At 45.2% G+C, this 18,491-nt stretch overlaps 1 long non-coding RNA gene across 2 annotated transcripts in view; it reads left to right on the top strand.

The window, feature by feature from the left end:
• The window catches only part of LOC122426498, a 66,742-nt gene that overhangs the window by 18,088 nt on the left and 30,163 nt on the right, over positions 1–18,491 (top strand). The gene's annotated exons all lie outside the window — the stretch shown is intronic.

The raw sequence follows: 18,491 nt of genomic DNA on the forward strand, positions 1-18,491 counted from the left end.
GAGGGGCATCTGTACAGACACTGTTTCAGGCCAGCCAGCTGGCCCCCACCTTCTCTCCAGCCACTTGAGATGGTGGGAACTCAGCGGTTGCTGAGTCGGACGTGGGAGAATTGCAGAATCCACTGGTGAATTGCTCCTTTGTTCTCCTCCTAATCGTCTAATCCTGGGGAATAGAGGAAGGGGTTTTCCTGGGACTTGGGACTCAGCTCTCCAAATCTGTCTGTCTCTGACCCCACCCTGAGGCTTGGGATGGGGAAGGGCAGGTGGCAAGACACCAAGGAGAGGGTGGTGTCAAGGTTGTGAGACTTTGATCAATGCTCCCTCCGATCACCTTTCTCAAGGGTCTGGATTTACACTGACCTCATGTCAGGACTCCTGCCTTTCCTGGGTCTGGGCCTGAGCACTATTTCAGAAGGTTCTCTGTGACCCCCTTCATGCCTCATGTACCCTCCAACCTGCAGTTGGGAGGTGGCTGAAATCCAGGGATCCAGAGCAGGCCTTTCATCTGAATGTTAAGATTTGAAATTCTTACTTCCTGGCTAATCACTGTTCCAATAATCAATTTATCTCATGGTCTATACACATGATAAGTGCTCATTTTCTTGTACTTACCTGGTTAAAGCCCTGGGCAAGAAGGCCAAACTCATGGTCTAGTTTCTTGTAAAAACCGTTTAGCTTTGCTCAGGTCTGTGGCCTCGATTGTGGCTCCCTGAAGCTTGGCAATGACTTTTGTTAATATGTGCGGCCAGCTGCAATGATAACAATAGTTAAATGTTTATTGAGTGCTTGACACTGTGTGGAGAGAGTTACGCGTGTTAACTCATTCAGTTCTCATCTCAGCTCCATGAGTGGGTTCTGTTATCAGCTCCGTTTTGCGGGTGAGGAAGCTGGGGCACGGAGGTAGGGAACTTGCCCAGGATCCCTCAGCTCAAAAGCAGCAGAACCTCCCACTGAACATGAACCCTGTGTCCCCACGCTCACCCCTGGGCTGTTAGGCCTGCTGCTGCCCTGACCAGGGAGCGTGGATGACTCAGGGGGACCCACCCTGATGCCCAGAAAGCAGTCGTCCCCTACTGGCGAGCCTGGCACATGTGGGTACCACCTGGCAGAGGTCACATCTTTCATTTGTGCGGCTCCAGTGACCACCATGGCGCCAGGCAACTCAGTGAACAAGTTGGGTTGAACTGAATGAATGGATGGCTCAGCTATTTAATACCTGTCTGAGGGACTTCCCTGGTGGTCCATGGGTTAAGCTAACCACTAACGCAGCTAAGCGAATGCAGGGGATACAGATTTGAGAGATGGGGAGATTCCACATCTCATGCACCACAAACGCATGTGCCACAACTACTGAAGCCTCGAACCCGAGCTCCACTGCGAGAGAAACCCCTGCAGTGAGAAGCCCATGCGCTGTAGCGCTGTAGTTGTAATGAAGGGTAGCCCCCGCTTGCTGTAACTAGAGAAAGCCTGTGTGAAGCAATGAAGACCCAGCACAGCCAAAAATAAAGAAATAAATACATACATAAAAATTAAAAAAAAAAATCTGAGTCAGGGACGCTGCACTTTCCATTCCCATAGGGGCAGATGCATCTGATACACACTGCACAAAAGAAGCCTTTCTGGACGAAGCAGAACATGCGGTTGTGTTCTGCTTGCTGTTTTTCGTATTCTTCTCTAATATCCACCCCTTCCCTCTCACTTTCCACACACATACGCATCATCCTCTCTTCTGATTGTTCTCTGGGTGTTGTCCTGGTGCTTGTTCCCACCTGCTGCCTGCCTCTCCTTCCTCACTGACCCTGAGGAGGCGGGTTTCGCCAAGCTGCCCTCTGGGACTTTGAACAGATACCTCTGGAGCAGCAGCTTTGGGGGTGGGGTACTCTGAGACCCTGGGACTGAGGCTGGGGCTCATCAGGCCCAGGTGCATTTTTTGCAAGTTTCTTGCCCTCTCTGAACCCAAAGAGGAAGCTGTTGCACCATGAAATGAAAGGAAAGGGGTAGAAAAATATCCTGAATCTGGATTGTGAAAACTTCTCTTGAAACCCTTAAAAGTTAAGAGAGGCCACACTCTTGATGGCTGGGCTGGGCTGGAACGTGGAAGATCTGGGCTGGTGGATGAACTTGGTGAGCAGCATGGGGACCTTGAAAGCTGGTCACATGGCTTTAAACATCGTTTCTTATTGCATCTGGTTTTCTTTTTGCCCCATGCCAATCTGAGCCAAGGGGACTGAGGGTGCAGGCAAACCAGCTCAAACCCAATTTCAATTACATGAAAGTAAACACATCGCCCTTTGAGGGATGCCTAACTCTGCCAACTCCAGTCTCCAGAGGCTGGCAAGGACTGTCTAATGTGTCTAATGGCTCTGGCATGGACCAGCAGGGCATTCTGGGTATGGATGTGCAAATAAATGGGGCAGAATGTGTGTGGGTGGGCAGAGGGATGGTCTGCTTGCAGGTTCAGGTGTCCTTTGCCCCAGGGGGCTGTCAATCTCTTCCCAATGCAGTGACTTAAGAGTAGGTGAGTGGTGGGAGATAGAGGAGGGTTCAGAGAAAGAAAATGGAGAAAAAGACTGGGCAGTGGGAAGTCAGTGGCTGGGACACAGTGCCAGCTTGTGTTTCAGAGACTGCTAGAGAAAGAGCCGGGCCAGGTCTCCCATGAGGCCTCTGTGCTGCCCAAGCTGCCTGTCCCGCCCGCCACACGGGCTTTCCCTCCCGCCTGCTGGTGCAGCCTCGTCGGGAGCCATAACTTCTTCCCTCTTTGTAGCTGCTCCTGTTGGTCCCTCTACACACAAGTAGCCCTGCTCTGAGAACATGAAGGCAGGTCTCCTATATCTTCCTGTTCCTGGGAATGTGGCTTAGCAATCTCCAGCCTGCTCTTCATCTTTCTTTCTTTCTTTTTTTTTCCACTTCAGTGTTTTTTTTTTTCTCTATTACTCTTACCTTTAACTTAAAAAAAATTTTTTTAAATTTATTTTAAGCAGCTGGTTCACCCAGAGTAGTCAGCGTCCTGCCTTCCAGGTGCATGGTCAAGGGATGAATGGATGTTGGGTCTTCTCTAAGCATCCCCGGGGGCCTTCTCCCTACCCGTGCTGACGTAACATGGCTCCTACCACTCACGGTCTGCTTCAAATATCACTTTGAGATCAGCCGTCTATTGGGCCCTGTTGTGGTCAAGGTGGGGTGAACTGCTTCAGCAGTCCACACTCAGATCTCAATGGCTTTGCCGAGGACACTGACTTCTTGCTCACATCTTTAGGGCAGGAGCGGTAGACTTGCCTGGAGTGGTCATGGGAGGACTCTGCTCCACGACGTCACTCATCTACCCAGAGGCTCTTTTTATCTATAACTCTGAGTCTTCCATGGACACTCAATTCTTGGTGGCAGGGATGGCGTGGGAAAGACCTTGGAGGAACCCATGGCAAGTTTTTATGGTCTGGGTCTGTGGGTATTCACCACCGCCCCCCCTGGCCCGCCCCGCATCCCCCCCTCGGCCCCAGTGAGTGTTAGGCACTTGGTCGACCTGACATTTGGGAAGCTGGGAATGTGTGGCTCTGGAGGTAAAGGCCAATGGTTCAGTGAACAGATAGTCTCTGCTGCAAGCACTTTGTGTTTAAGAGCATAATCTTTGGCATTAGAAAGACTTAAGATGAATACTGAGTCCCACTACTGAGTAGTGTGTGCTGAGAACTCTGGAGAAGTAATAGACCACTGGAGTTAAGTGGAGAGGTCGGTGTCTCAACTGAGATCATTTTGACTCCAGAGCTGTGTGTTTTGGGGCTGGTTGCTTGCTCTCTGTGGGCCTCCATTTTTTCATCTGTAAAGTGAAGCTAAAAATATTCATCAGAAGTTTGTATGGATAAAAAGATGATGTGTTTAAATGCTTAGCACAGGGTCCAATCCAGAAAGACCTGATAAATGTGACCATCACTATTTCTACTACCCAGTGTCATTGTGGTTGTTAAGAAAAATAAAGATAATAGTCACTTAGTCATGTCCGACTCTTTGCAACCTCATGGACTATAGTCCCCCAGGCTCCTCTCTCCATGGGTTTCTCCAGGCAAGAATACTAGAGAGGGTAGCTATTTCCTTCTCCAGGGGATCTTCCTGACCTAGGGATCAAACCTGGGTCTCCTGCATTGAAGGTGGATTCTTCACCATCTGAGCCACCAGGAAAGCCCACCCACTGTCATTATGGTTGTTATTTCCTGCTAAATCCAGTGATGGTGGCTGTGGGCAAAAAGTTAAACTAAGTAGAAACTACACCCAGCCCTTGATGGTCTCAGGCTTTTAGGGGAGACAACTCGTCAACCAGTGATTTTAGCATGTGACATTTCTTTGTGAAAGGATGACTGTGGCACAGAGAGGGGTGAACCTCATTTTAGGGTTCAAGGGAATGAAGACCTCTGAGATGCAGATCGAAGAGTGGAGATGCTTTGAGAGATGGAGACGTGGAAAGTGGACACTTGGGGCTGGGGATCAGGAGGTGGGTGAGACTGGAATCAAGGATTCAGGGTGGGAAGGGCTGAGCAGCCCATGGGAGATGACGGGCTGGAGCAGAGCCACCCCCTGGAGAGGTACCAGGTCACAATGCAGGATAAAGGGTAGGTTAGATGGAGCCGGATCAAGAAAACAAAACTTGACTTGAAATGAAACTTGACTTTGCCCTGTAGACAGCAACTGGGCTTCCTTGGCAACCTCTGGCCTCATCTTGTGCTTCCCCCGAGACTAGTCTCAGCATGTTGTTACTTTAACCCACAAATCATGCACCTAAAGTGGGGGAGATGCCCCTAAAGGGTATATTCCATCCCATACGACAGAACTTTATAACCTTTAACCATCTGGGCTCTCCATCTGGTGGCTAAGGCATTCTTTTCCTCTCCATTGATACAGACTCTCCCCTTTAGTTTCTATTTTCCCCTCCCCAAAGAAGGTCCAGGCCTCTTCCACTCACACATGATTCCTATCCTTCCCCTGGACTCATCTTTCTCTTATGAAGAAGAATCCAGGGCTCATTTGCTGTTTCCTTATGAGTACATCCACTTCCCCTCCTTTCTGTAAGACAAGGGTCTCCTTACCCTTTTCCTAGGGGACGGCCGAATGGGTTTTTTTCTCCCTGTCGAACAGATTAATTGACCTCCAACTCCATGGGAGACACCGTGTGTGGTCATTGTTAGGGCTGTTTACAGATATGGGGTAGAGTCACCCTTCCCTGCCCTCTTGAATCCAGATGTGGCCAGCGACTGGCTTTGGCCAGTTGAGTGTGTGTGGAAGTGATAAGTCTCACTTCCTGTTAGAGGTTTTCAAAGCTACTATGGATTGATGTTCACCACACTCCTTCCACTTTGCCTTTTGTCACTGACACCTATGACGCTTGAGATGGTGCAACCTGGGTCATCCCAAGACTGGATCATGGAGGGAGGAGAGACAGGTCCTGCAGCAGACCTGCAATCCAGTTCAGTTCACTTGCTCAGTTGTGTCCGACTCTTTGCAACCCCATGGACTGCAGCCTGGCATGCTGCAGCCTGGCGTGCCAACTCCCAGAGCTCACTCAAATTCATGTCCATGGAGTCGGTGATGCCACCCAACCTTCTCATCCTCTGTCATCCACTTCTCCTCCTGCTTTCCATCTTTCCCAGCATCAGGGTCTTTTCTAAGGAGTCAGTTTTTCTCATCAGGTGGCCAAAGTATTGGAGCTTCAGCTTCAGCATCAGTCCTTCCAATAAATACTCAGTACTGATTTCTTTTAGGATTGACTGGTTTGATCTCCTTGCAGTCCAAGGGACTCTCAAGTGTCTTCCCCAGCACCACAGTTCAAAAGCATAAATTTTTCAGCGCTCAGCTTTCTTTATGGCCCAAATCTCACATTCATACATGATTACTGGAAAAGCCATAGTTTTGAATAGACGAACACCTGTCAGCAAACTAATGTCTCTGCTTTTTAATATGCTATCTAGGTTGATCATAGCTTTTCTTCCAAGAGGCAAGTGTATTTTAATTTCATGGCTGATGTCATCATCTGCAGTGATTTTGGAGCCCAAGAAAATAAAGTCTCTCACTGTTTCCATTGTTTCCCTATCTATTTGCCCTGAAGTGATGGGACCAGATGCCATGATTTTCATTTATTGAATGTTGCATTTTAAGCCAACTTTCTCACTCTCCTCTTTCACTTTCATCAAGAGGCTCTAGTTCCTCTTTGCTTTCTGCCATAAGGGTGGTGTCATCTGCATATCTGAGGTTATTGATATTTCTCCTGGCAATCTTGATTCCAGCTTGTACTTCATCCAGCTTGGCATTTCACATGATGCAGTCTGTATATAAGTTAAATAAACAGGGTGACAGTATACAGCCTTGGTGTACTCCTTTCCCAATTTGGAACCAGTCCATTTTTCCATGTCCAGTTCTAACTGTTGCTTCTTGACCTACATACAGATTTCTCAGGAGGCAGGTCAGGTGGTCTGGTATTCCCATCTCTTTCAGAATTTTCCACAATTTGTGGTGATATACACAGTCAAAGGTTTTGGTGTAGTCAATAAAGTAGAAGGTTTTCTGAAACTATTGCTCTTTCTATGATCCAATGGATGTTGGCAATTTGATCTCTGGTTCCTCTACCTTTTCTAAATCCAGCTTGAACATCTGGAAGCTCTGGGTTCATGTACTGTTGAAGCCTGGCTTAGAGAATTTTGAGCATTACTTTGCTAGTGTGTGAGATGAGTGCAATTATGTGGCAGTTTGAGCATTCTTTGGCATTGCCTTTCTTTGGAATTGGAATGAAAACTGACCTTTTCCAGTCCTGTGACCACTGCTGAGTTTTCCAAATATGCTGGCATATTGAGTGCAGCACTTTCACAGCATCATCTTTTAAGATGTGAAATAGCTCAGCTGGAATTCCATCACCTCCACTAACTTTGTTCATAGTGATGCTTCCTAAGGCCCACTTGACTTCACATTCCAGGATGTCTGGCTCTAATTGAGTGATCACAGCATCATGGTTATCTGGGTCATGAAGATCCTTTTTGTATAGTTTTTCTGTGTATTCTTGGCACCTCTTTTTAATATCTTCTCCTTCTGTTAGGTCCATAGCGTTTCTGTCCTTTATTGTGCCCATCTTTGCATGAAAATTTCCCTTGGTATCTCTAATTTTCTTGAAGAGATCTCTAGTCTTTCCCATTCCATTGTTTTCCTCTATTTCTTTGCACTGATCACTGAGGAAGGCTTTCTTATCTCTCCCTGCTATTGTTTAAAACTTTGCATTCAGATGGGTATATCTTTCCATTTTTGCTTTGCCTTTCGCTTTTCTTCTTTTCTCAGCTATTTGTAAGTCCTTCTCAGAAAAACCATTTTGCCTTTTTTACATTTCTTTTTCTTGGGGATGGTCTTGATCACTGCCTCCTGTACAATGTCATGAACCTCTGTCCATAGCTCTTTAGGCACTCTGTCTATCAGATCTAATCCCTTGAATCTATCTGTCACTTCCACTGTATAGTCATAAGGGATTTGATTTAGGTCATTAAATGGTCTTGTGGTTTTCCCTACTTTCTTCAGTTTGAGTCTGAATTTTGCAATAAGGAGTTAATGATCTGAGCCACAGTCAGCTCCTGGTCTTGTTTTTGCTGACTGTATAGAGCTCCTCCATCTTTGGCTGCAAAGAATGTAGTCAATATTGTTTCAATATTGATCATCTGATGATGTCCAAGTATAGAGTCTTCTCTTGTGTTGTTGGAAGAGGGTATTTGCTATGACCAGTGTATTCTCTTGGCAAAACTCTATTAGCCTTTGCCCTGCTTCATTTTGTACTCCAAGGCCAAACTTGCCTGTTACTCCAGGTATCTCTTGACTTCATACTTTTGCATTCCAGTCCCCTATGATGGAAAGGACATATTTTTTTGGTGTTAGTTCTAGAAGGTCTTGTAGGTCATCAAAGAACCATTCAACTTCAGCATCTTTGGCATTAGTGGTTGAGGCATAGATTTGGATTACCGTGATATTGAATGGTTTGCCTTGGAAACGAACAGAGATCATTCTGTCATTTTTGAGATTGCACCCAAGTACTGCATTTCAGACTCTATGTGCTTATTGGGGGGAGTGTGGAGAGGATAAAATGAGGAACAGTGAAAAAAGGAAACAGAAAGAAACCAATGGACAAAGAGAAAAGTCTTTTAGGGACAAGTGGTTACATGAGGATGGTACATGATGGGGCTGGTGGTATGGGAGCATGATTAACTCAAACTTCAGTGCCGAGAGCTCCCCAAGAGATAGTAAATTATATCCAGTTTGAATCATCCTCAGTGCTTGTTTATTCATTCATGCATTCATTCACTTAAACTAATTACCTATTGTGAGTTGTAGGCACCATGCATTTGAAGATAATCAAGACATAGTTTCAGACCTCCAGTTACTCCAACGCAAATTTGTGATTAAAACACGGTAAGCTTACTTAGGCCTACTGGTATCCACAAGGGAGTGGGCATAACAGTTAAACAATGAAGTTCCCAAATCACTACAGGTCCTGAGGAATGAACACCAGATCCATTTGTAGCCTAGTCTCCAAATAGGACCTTCCATTTCCCGCCAAAAAGAATTTGAAATGATCCTCCAAGCCTGGCAGTAGAGAACACTGGGAGTCTGAGATCTTAATGCCTGGATTAGCCCAAGAGCTGCCACAGGCTCAAACTTTTGCACTGTTTTATTACTAGGGCAAGGTATGATTTTTTTTTTTTTTTTGGTTTAATTAAACAAACTGAGCAATTTGAACTTTAGTAAGTGAGCCTGGGAGATGAAGAGTAAACCGTGGGACTAACAGGTAAGGAGAGAGGAGCTGCAGGCGCAGCTTGGAGGACAGGCCAAGACTCAACAGTCTGTTCTCTAAAAGTTGAGGCTTTTTATGCTTTAGTGGGAGGGAAAACTGGCAGATGATGAGACCCTCACCCCGACCCCCCAGACTTGTGCTTGGTTGGAGTAGGTAAAGTTAATGGCTTAGTGAAATGTCAGGAGAACTCATTGTGGAGTTGGGGCTCTGCCTGCCTCATCAGACCGTCTGGGCATCTTCAGACAGCTCAGAGTTAAAATGCTGCGGGTTCAGGTTATTGCTTCCAGGCTGTGAGAACCTGGTTTGACAATCAGACAAGATTCTGGCCTCCAGAGTCACAAAACCAGGCAAGATGCCCTGTCTTGGGGCTCTGTCTTTGCCCAGCTTTTTGACCTCCTGGAAGGGCCATGGTTGACAACAGGAGCTGGTCAGCAGAGTCAGTGTTGGGTCCAAGGAGAGAGCAATGTTCTCTTTTGGTTCTGGAGACTCCATCTCCTCCTAGAGCAGGTCAGGGAAGGCCCCCCAAAAGGCGAGTCTTGAGTTGCATTTTCTGGATGATTACAGGTGTTTCAAGCAGAAAACTGTTTTTGAAAAGGCACAGAAGGATGAAACAGCCTGATGAAGTCAGGGAGCTGTGAGTCGATGATGACTAAAGACTAGCGTGTTGTCTAAAGGCTTATGTTCTTACCAATGGCGTTGGGTTTAGGGTGAAAACTGCCTTTCTCTCTGCCACTTCATCATTCCTGCCAACCCAGGTTCTATTCCTGTTCAGCATCTCTCTAGCAGGGCTTTCTTCCTTGGGCATTTGGTCTTTTGAACTACCTGAATGTTGGTCACAATTGATACCTTGGCAGTTTTTCTTCCTTCCTAAGTGGGAACTAAACTATTAATAAATGGCACATGTTACAGTGAATGCACTTTAGGTTTGATGAATTATCATTTAGTTGGTTGATGTACTTAAATGTCTCCAAATTCACTGAAACAACACCACCTTCTGTCTTTTATAGAGGTCTCTTCTAGTTTCCCTTGATTTTTCTCCTTGTTCCCATCATAGTTATCATCTTACATGGCTGTCAGTTAGATCCTGGTTAGTAATCATGAAAGGAGCATGCCAAAGACCCACTTTATGTTTGATAACCTTTTCCTCTGTAATGAATTGTAGATTAGGATCAATATGTAACCCCTTTCCAGAGGATAGCTTGAAGTAGTGAAAAATTAGAAGTGGACTAAACTATCAATGTGGAGAAGGAAATGACAACCCACTCCAGTATTTTTGCCTGGAGGATTCCATGGACAGAGGAGCCTTGTGGGCTACAGTCCATGGGGTCGCAAAGAGTTGGACATGACTGAGTGACTAAGCACAGCACAAATTGTCAATGATAAGGGGTAGCTTTAATAAATCATGATATACTCACAGGATAGCATGCGATCTCCTATTAAAAATTATGTTGGCAAAGATCTACATAATTGACAGGAGAAATATTCCAAAAAAGCAGAAGATACACCAAAAAAGCAGAAGAGATATGGAATGATCCTGATTATGTTGAAATATTTATGTAGATAGATACACAAAATACGAGTTTTGTTTTCTTCTGTCCCTTTTCTTTATTTTACAGATTTCTACATGAACATGTGCTGCTTTTATAATCAAAAAAATCTGTTAAATTTGTTACACATATTTGAGAGGTGGGAAATTCTTCACCGTGACTTTTTAGGGTCAGGCAGGACTTCTTTAATTTTGGTTGGAATTTTGCAGCCCTAAAAACAGAAACTAAGAGTTCTGCAGACTGTTTCCTGAAGACAGTGCCATTAGGTGTGGCAGAAGGAAGCCAATGCCGTGCTGAGCTTCAAGAAGGATATTTAAACCAGAAGTCACGGCCCTGCCCTCCTCATCCAAACTTGGTGCCAAAACATGCTACCTGCTGGGTCTCAAATAAAAATAATAGAGAGGTTCTCACCATAACCCAGCTTATGGAAGACATTCTGTCTGCTTTACCAAAGGATTCTCCATGCTGAAAATGTGGAGCCTGGGGAATTACATATGGTGCATATTTGGTGCATATGGTACATATGAAGCTTCCAGAGTTGGAAGGTGACAAAACGTGGATATGATCTTCAACATCTTCCCTATGAGAAGAAGGGAGCATCCCTAGAAGCATGAAATGGGTAATTTTAATTTTTTTTTTTAATGGCACCACACAGCATGTGGGATCTTGGTTCCCTGACAAGGTATCAAATGTGCACTCCTGTATTGGAAGCTCAGTCTTAACTACTGGACCCCCAGGGAAGTCCTAAAATGGGCAATTTTAGAAAAGAGCTTAAAAGGACACTTTACAGAGATTTTAATACCTTCTATAGAGATGATTACACTTTCAAAAGTGCTCCACATGGGTCACAGAACAGCCTAAGTGAAATTAGTAGAGTAGGACTATGTCCCTAACTTGGTGGCTTCCAATTTTTTTTTTTTTTTGCACTTGTGGCATCATATTGAAAAGCACTTGATGTGATTAAAGATCTCAAGACAGCACTGATGAGCCATTAATGACTACAATGCAGTCATCAACAGCAGTACAATAATGTCTTTCAGTGGCTGTAAAAGCATCCAGTCTCCTTATAAATGTCTTATTTTCTTTTCAATGCTATGGTCCTTAGGAGTAGAAATCTTTATTACCCTGACACACTCTCTCTAGTGGGTTCTTCCTGCCTTCCCTCTTGGGACCTCCCTCCTGCCTCCCATTCCCCACCAGCCTACGCCTCTAGGTCATCACAGAACACTGAACTGAATTCCCTGTGTCTATAGCAGCTTCCCACTAGCTATCTGTTTTATACCTGATGGTGTATATATGTCAATCCTAATCTCGAAATGTGTCCCAGCCTCCCTTTCCCCCATGGTGTCCACAAGTCTGTTCTTTTTGTCTGTTTCTCCACTCCTGCCCTGCAAATAAGTTCAACTGTACCATTTTTCTAGACTCCTCTAGTAGGTTCTTACATGTTCCAATGAACATGAGCTGCTTCTTCGGAACTTACCTCTGTCCCTGTTGTAGTTTGAATGTGGGTGTCCCTTCATATGTCTATGTTGAAGCCCTAACTCCCAGTGTGATGGTATTTGGAGATGGGACCTTTAGGAGGTCATTAAGTGTAGATGAGGTCTTGAGGGTGGGGCCCCTGCAATGGGATTAGTGTCCTTACAAGAAGAGGAAGAAAGATCAATTCTTTCTCCCCATGTGCAGGTACCAAAAAAAAAAAAAAAGCCACATAAGCACAGTGTGTGGGCTTCTCATTGCAATGGCTTCTTTTGTTGTGGAGCACAGGTTCTAGAGCTTGCTGGCTTTAGTAGGTGTGGCACATGGGCTCAGTAGTTGAGGCTACAAGATTCTAGAGCACAGGGTCAATATTTGTGGCTCATGGGCTTAGTTGCTCCAAGGCATGTGGGATCTTCCTGGACCAGGGAGACCCTTGTCTCCTGCATTGGCAAGCAGATTATTTCCCACTGAGTCACCAGGAAAGCAAACCCCTCCCCCCAAGGTGATTCTGATTCACTTTTTCACTTAAGAACTGCTCATTTAGGTAATTGTCACCTCACTTTCACGTCCTCATGAAAGGGTCCTTTTGACGTTATTTCTCTGGAGCTCCTTCATCCACAGTCTAGACTCTTCACTTTCTAGAATCATTGTCAGAGGGACAAAAGCCTAGCTCATTATCAAGTGGATGCAATCCAAATGCCTGATTTTGCAAAGCAGTGTCTGGCTGTAAGAGAGACAGCACCCATGGGTTTCTATATATACACAATGGAATATTACTCAGCCATTAAAAAGAATGCATTAGAATCAGTTCTAATGAGGTGGATGAAACTGGAGCCTATTATACAGAGTGAAGTAAGTCAGAAAGAAAAACACCAATATAGTATACTAATGCATATATATGGAATTTAGAAAGATGGTAACGATGACCCTATATGTGAGACAGCAAAAGAGACAGAGATGTCTTTTGGACTCTGTGGGAGAAGACAAGTGTGGGATGATTTGAGAGGGTAGCGTTGAAATGTGTATATTATCATATGTGAAGCAGATCGCCGGTCCAGGTTTGATGCATGAGACAGGGTGCTCAGGGCTGGTGCACTGGGATGACCCTGGGGGATGGGATGGGGAGGGAGGTGGGAGGGGGGTTCTGAATGGGGAACACATGTGCGCCCATGGCTGATTCATGTCAATGTTTGGCAAAAACCACTACAATATTGGAAAGTAATTAGCCTCCAATTAAAAAAAAAAAAAAAAACCCAAAAAACAAAACAAGTGGATGCAACTCCAAATGCTGATTTTGCAGAGCAGTGTCTGGGTGTAAGAGAGGCAGCACCCATGGGTTTCTATTGGAAATCATCTCAGTGAACGGACAAGTTAAAAATCCCAAAACTCTTTGTCTTTTTCATGAGTCAGTCTGGGCTGAGGTTCGAGTTTGCTGAATGGAGGCCCTCTGAGTCTTTGATGCTATCTGCGGAGGGATAGGATAAGGCCCAGAGAGGCTGAGGGTGTGTGTCCCGTGGAATGGAACAGCAGGCAACAGGTCTGGTCTGGGAAGGGAGACGCCAATCAGAAAGTGTATGGATAAACAAGGAAATATTCAGGGTCTGGAGCTGAGCCTGAGAGAAGTCCTACGTTCTCTCTTCTTCCCCTCTCATAAGACAAGCTCTGTTCAGCAGTAGGCACTCTGTGCCTCCTTAGGCAGGTTTATTCCTAGGTATTTTATTCTTTTCAGTATGAAGGTATATAACATTCTTGAAATAATAGAATTTTAGAAATGGAGTGCAGATTGGTGGTTGCCACCGGTTGAGGAGAGGGTAGAATGGGAAGAAGGGGCATGTCTCTAGAAGGCAAACAGGGGACCCTTGAGGTGATGGCGACCTTTTGCATCTTGTCTGTATGAACAGCAGCATCCCAGCTGTGATATTGCGCTACGGGTCTATAAGATTTAACCTCGGTGGGACTTCAGTAAAACGGTACAGGGATCTCTCTGTATTATTTCTTACAACTGCAGGTGAGTCTCCGGTTTTCTCAAAACTGTAGATTCACATGAAGCGGTCCCAAACTTTAATTAAAGAAACAAAAAGGCTTTTGACTTCCAGCACCTGGAACAGGGCTTGGAGAGGTGGCCAGTCTTCCAAGGAGGAACAAGGGAGTTCTAGAAGGCGGCGTGTGTGCCCTGAGGGCACTTAAGTGGGTTCAGGCCTTGTCTCTAACACAATTTATGCCACCTTAGAAACGTTTCCTCAATTGTGAATATGGGCAACTAAACCATTTCCTCCAATGCCAAGACCCTATTTTTACACACAGCACCAAGTGTATGGGCCACGGAGGGTTCCCTCGGTGAAGGTCTGTCTGCCTGCCTTTGTTCTCTCTCATACCCTCCCTCTCATCTCTCTCCTTCCAAGGCTTCACGAACCCCGCTGGGCGGAGGTGCCTGGGTGCTGGGTCCTGGGGAACCGGGGGTAAGCGGAGCGGGTGGGGCTCTCTTTCTTGGGGACCTTGGCCCCCCTCCCTTTCTCGCCCCTCCCCGGTTGATCGGGCCCAGCCACGTGCAGGCTGTAGGGGGGAGCCACGGGGGAGAGCGCTGGGTCAGCAGCACCAGGCGGCTCCTGGCTGGCTCCCCGGGTTGGCTTTGCTCAAGGCGAGAGCTGTCAACTCTGCCCTTTTGAAAATGAGCAACAAAGGGGAAAAGAAAGAAAAGAGAAAGGGAAGTGGGGGAGCCCAGGGTGGGAGTCGGGGGGAGGCCGGGGCTGGGAGAACAGGTGGGGACTATTTAAACAGAAGGCCTGACTCAGCCGTTTTCTTTCACTGAGTTTCCAAAGGACTGTTTGTTTTAACTCCTCCAGGCGGGTGACAGGAGAGAGGCTGGGGTGGGGGGTGGGGTGGGGCCCATGGCCTTCCATGGGGAGGAAGGAGCCTGGGCTTTGGGGGGTGGGGCAAGGCAGGCAACCTCTGGGCTCACAGCAGCCTATTCTTCTCCAGAGGCCGGGGTTAGGGGTTTCCTTTTGCTTGCTTTCTGGTTTCTGAGTTCCAGGGTTAACATTTTGTCAAAGGGAAAACTAAGGGAACTTTGGGCTGGGGAAGGGGGCTGAGAAGCTTGGGGGAAGAGCTATGAACACACCCTGCCCTGAATGGAGAAGAGAAAACAAATGCCATATGTTAGAGATTCTACAAATTGATCTCAAAGCCTGTAGATGGAAAGAATGACAAGGGGTGAAGAAAATAGAATTCCCAGAATATCCCCAGTCTAATTATTGTAAGACACCAGAAAGTCACTTCTCTCTTCCCAGAAGAAGGCTTACACTTTCTGAGTACTTAGTTCCATAATTATATTCACAAATAGGGCAGAGCCTGGGGCTTGTAATTAGCTTCCAACAAAGCACACCGCCTGCAGGAAGGCCTCCAGGTCATCACCTTAAAAGGAATTTCATTTATATTTGGTCTCCTTAAGCTCTCTTTCTCTCAAAGACTTTATGGAGGACCTGCAAGTATAACCCCAGATGAGCAATGTGGTCTGTAGCTGAGAAGAAGTATGATTTGTAAATCTAGAGAGGTGTTTTTTTTTTTTTTAATGTGTGTAAGCAACCGTTTTGAAAGATGATTGCTTTCAGAAAGTTCAGCTTAATTGGAGCATTGTTTAATGCATTGAAAAAATGAAATATTTTTTGGATTTGATCAATTTCTCCCTGGGGAGTCAGGTTCAACTTGAATTCCAGCTTGAAATACATTCTGTGGAACACAAAGTTGTACTGAGTCTAACAAATAATTAGCATTAAAAGAAAAGTGTGGAGAAAAAAAAAGTGTGAATAGGACTCTGGGTCGTGCATTTGTTAACTCACCCCCACCCCCACACAGCCTTCAAGACTGCAGCCCAGGTTGATCTTACCAGGTACTGTCCACATTCTCAGTCTCCACTCTGGTTGGGGTTCCTGGCCCCTCCTTTGTCTCCCCTTCTCCATCCATCCCCCAGTCTTCCCTGGGGCTGCCTGGAAGTAGCTCAGCAAGGCTTTGCCTGAGCTTGTCCACTCCCACAGGTCAGGGAATCTTGTATTGCCCCTGCACAGAACCCAGCGCGGTGTCAGGCATACGTGCTTATTAATAAATGCCTGTTGACTTTGATGATGGTGAGTAAGGGAAGGAGGTGGGTCTGGGGCAGACCCGCAGTATTTCACCTGGTTGTTTTGCCTGACATCGAATCACATTCAAAAAGACAAAAACAAGGAAAAGAACAGAAAACTCTCTGAATTTCTGCATTTGACCAGATTCCTATTTGACCTCACATCCTGAAGATATGGGAAAGTTCATTCCTTTTCGAATGCTTCTACCTAAGCAGGGAATTGGGTGAGGCGGTAGGATCTGTGCCTTAAGAGTCTTTTGGAGACTCTGGACTGAAAAATTAAGAGGTTGGATTAAATGAGAAGTTCTCCTCTTTTTTCATCACTGAGGATGCCATGATTTCCTTTCTTGTCACCTGAGCTCCACATTATGGAATATTCGTGATTTGGAACTTTAAGTTAGCGTTCCATGTTCCAAGTACTTAAAATCAAAACCTTAAGCGCTAATTAATGCATAACTTATATTTACCATATGGAGTCCACTCAGTTTTAGGAAAAAAACAAAAACAAAAACAAAAAACCAGCCCTGCAGTTATTCTAAGTATTGTTGTGCTTCCCAGGTAGCTCAGCGGTAAAGAAAATGCCTGCCAGAGCAGGAGATACGGATTCAATTCTTGGGTCAGGAAGATCCCCTGGAGAAGGAAATGGCAACCCACTCCAGTATTTTTGCATGGGGAATCCCATACACAGAAGAGCCTAGCCGGCTGCAGTCCTTGGGGTTGCAAAGAGTTGGACACGACTTAGTGACTAAACAACAAAGAACGACAAGAACAAAATAGTTGTGCTAGGTCCTGTGCTAAGTTCTATATGCTTGACCTTTTATCTTCATCAAAACCCTTTTAGGCAGATATTATGCTACCTTTTCATCCACTATACTCACTTTATTATTTATCCCTTTTTTAAGAAAGATTAGAGAAATTATGTAACTTGCCTAAAGTCACACAACTGTTAGAATGTGGTGTAGCTGTGATTTGAACCCACATCTGTTTTAATCTAAGACTCTCACTCTTCTCTACCATTAATACTCCCTACTTTCCAGTGGGCTTCCCTGGTGATAAAGAATCCACCTGCAATGCAGGAGACATGGGTTTGATCCCTGTGTAGGGAAGATCCCAGGGAGAAGGGAATGGCTGCCCACTCCAGTATTCTTGCCTGGAGAATTCCATGGACAGAGAAGCCTGATGGGCTACAGTCCATAGGGCTTGCAAAGAGTTGGACATGACTGAGCAATTAACATGCGCGTGCACACACACACACACACACACACACACATTTTCCCCAACACAAAATATTACTATCATGTCATTTGCCTTGCTCCTTTCCTTCAGGATTAGTTTCTATTTTGCCTTTTAACATCCAGAACACAGTGCGTGAACCCTCGTCATAAGTTTAGTTTGAACTACTTCAATTCAGTTCAGTTCAGTCGCTCAGTCATGTCCGACTCTTTGCAACCCCATGGACAGCAACAAGCCAGGCTTCCCTGTCCATCACCAACTCCCAGAGCTTGCTCAAATTCATGTCCATGGAGTGAGTGATGCCATCCAACCATCTAATCCACTGTTGTCCCCTTTTCCTCCTGCCTTCAGAACTACTAGATCATCCCCAAACACAGAGACAAGATTTCAGTAGTAGAATACAGTTAAATATTAAAGAGTTAAGTTAAACAGATAAATTGACTTCATCAAAGTTATAAACTTTCATGCTTCAAAAGATATCAATAAGAAAGTAAAGAGACAACCTATAGAATTGCAGGAAATATTTCCCAAATTATATATCTGATAAGGGACTTATATTTAGAATGTATAAAGAACTCACAGCTTAATAATAGAAAATCTAATTAAATATTGGCAAAGGATATGAATACACAATTCTCCCACATATATATATATATATATACAATATATATATTATTGTTGTTGTTCAGTCGCTCAGTCATGTCCAACTCTTTGCGACCCCATGGACTGCAGCACGCCAGGTTTCCCTGTCCTTCACCATCTCCCAGAGCTTGCTCAAACTCATGTCCATCGAGTCAGTGATGCCATCCAACCATCTCTTCTTCTGTCGTCCCCTTTTCCTCTTGCTTTCAATTTTCCCAGCATCAGGGTCTTTTCTAATGAGTCAGCTCTTCGAATCAGGTGGCCAAAGTATTGGAGCTTTAGCTTCAGCATCAGTCCTTCCAATAAATATTCATGATTGACTTCCTTTAGGATTGACTGGTTTGATATCCTTGCAGTTCAAGGGACTCACAAGAGTCTTCTCCAGCACTACAGTTCGAAAGCATCAATTGTTTGGCGCTCAGCCTTCTCTATGATCCAACTCTCACATCCATACATGACTACTGGAAAAACCATAGCTTGGAGTGAGTTGCCATGCCCTCCTCCAGGGATCTTCCTGACCCAGGGATCAAACCTGTGTCTCTTACGTTTCCTGCATTGGCAGGCAGTTTCTTTACCATTAGGGCCACCTAGGAAGCCCCTATGTGTATGTATGTGTATATATGTATTTATACTCAATAGGTACTTGAAAATATTTTCAACCTTGTTAGCCATC

This window comes from Cervus canadensis, chromosome 24 (genome assembly GCF_019320065.1).
Source record: "Cervus canadensis isolate Bull #8, Minnesota chromosome 24, ASM1932006v1, whole genome shotgun sequence".
Lineage (NCBI taxonomy): Eukaryota > Metazoa > Chordata > Mammalia > Artiodactyla > Cervidae > Cervus > Cervus canadensis.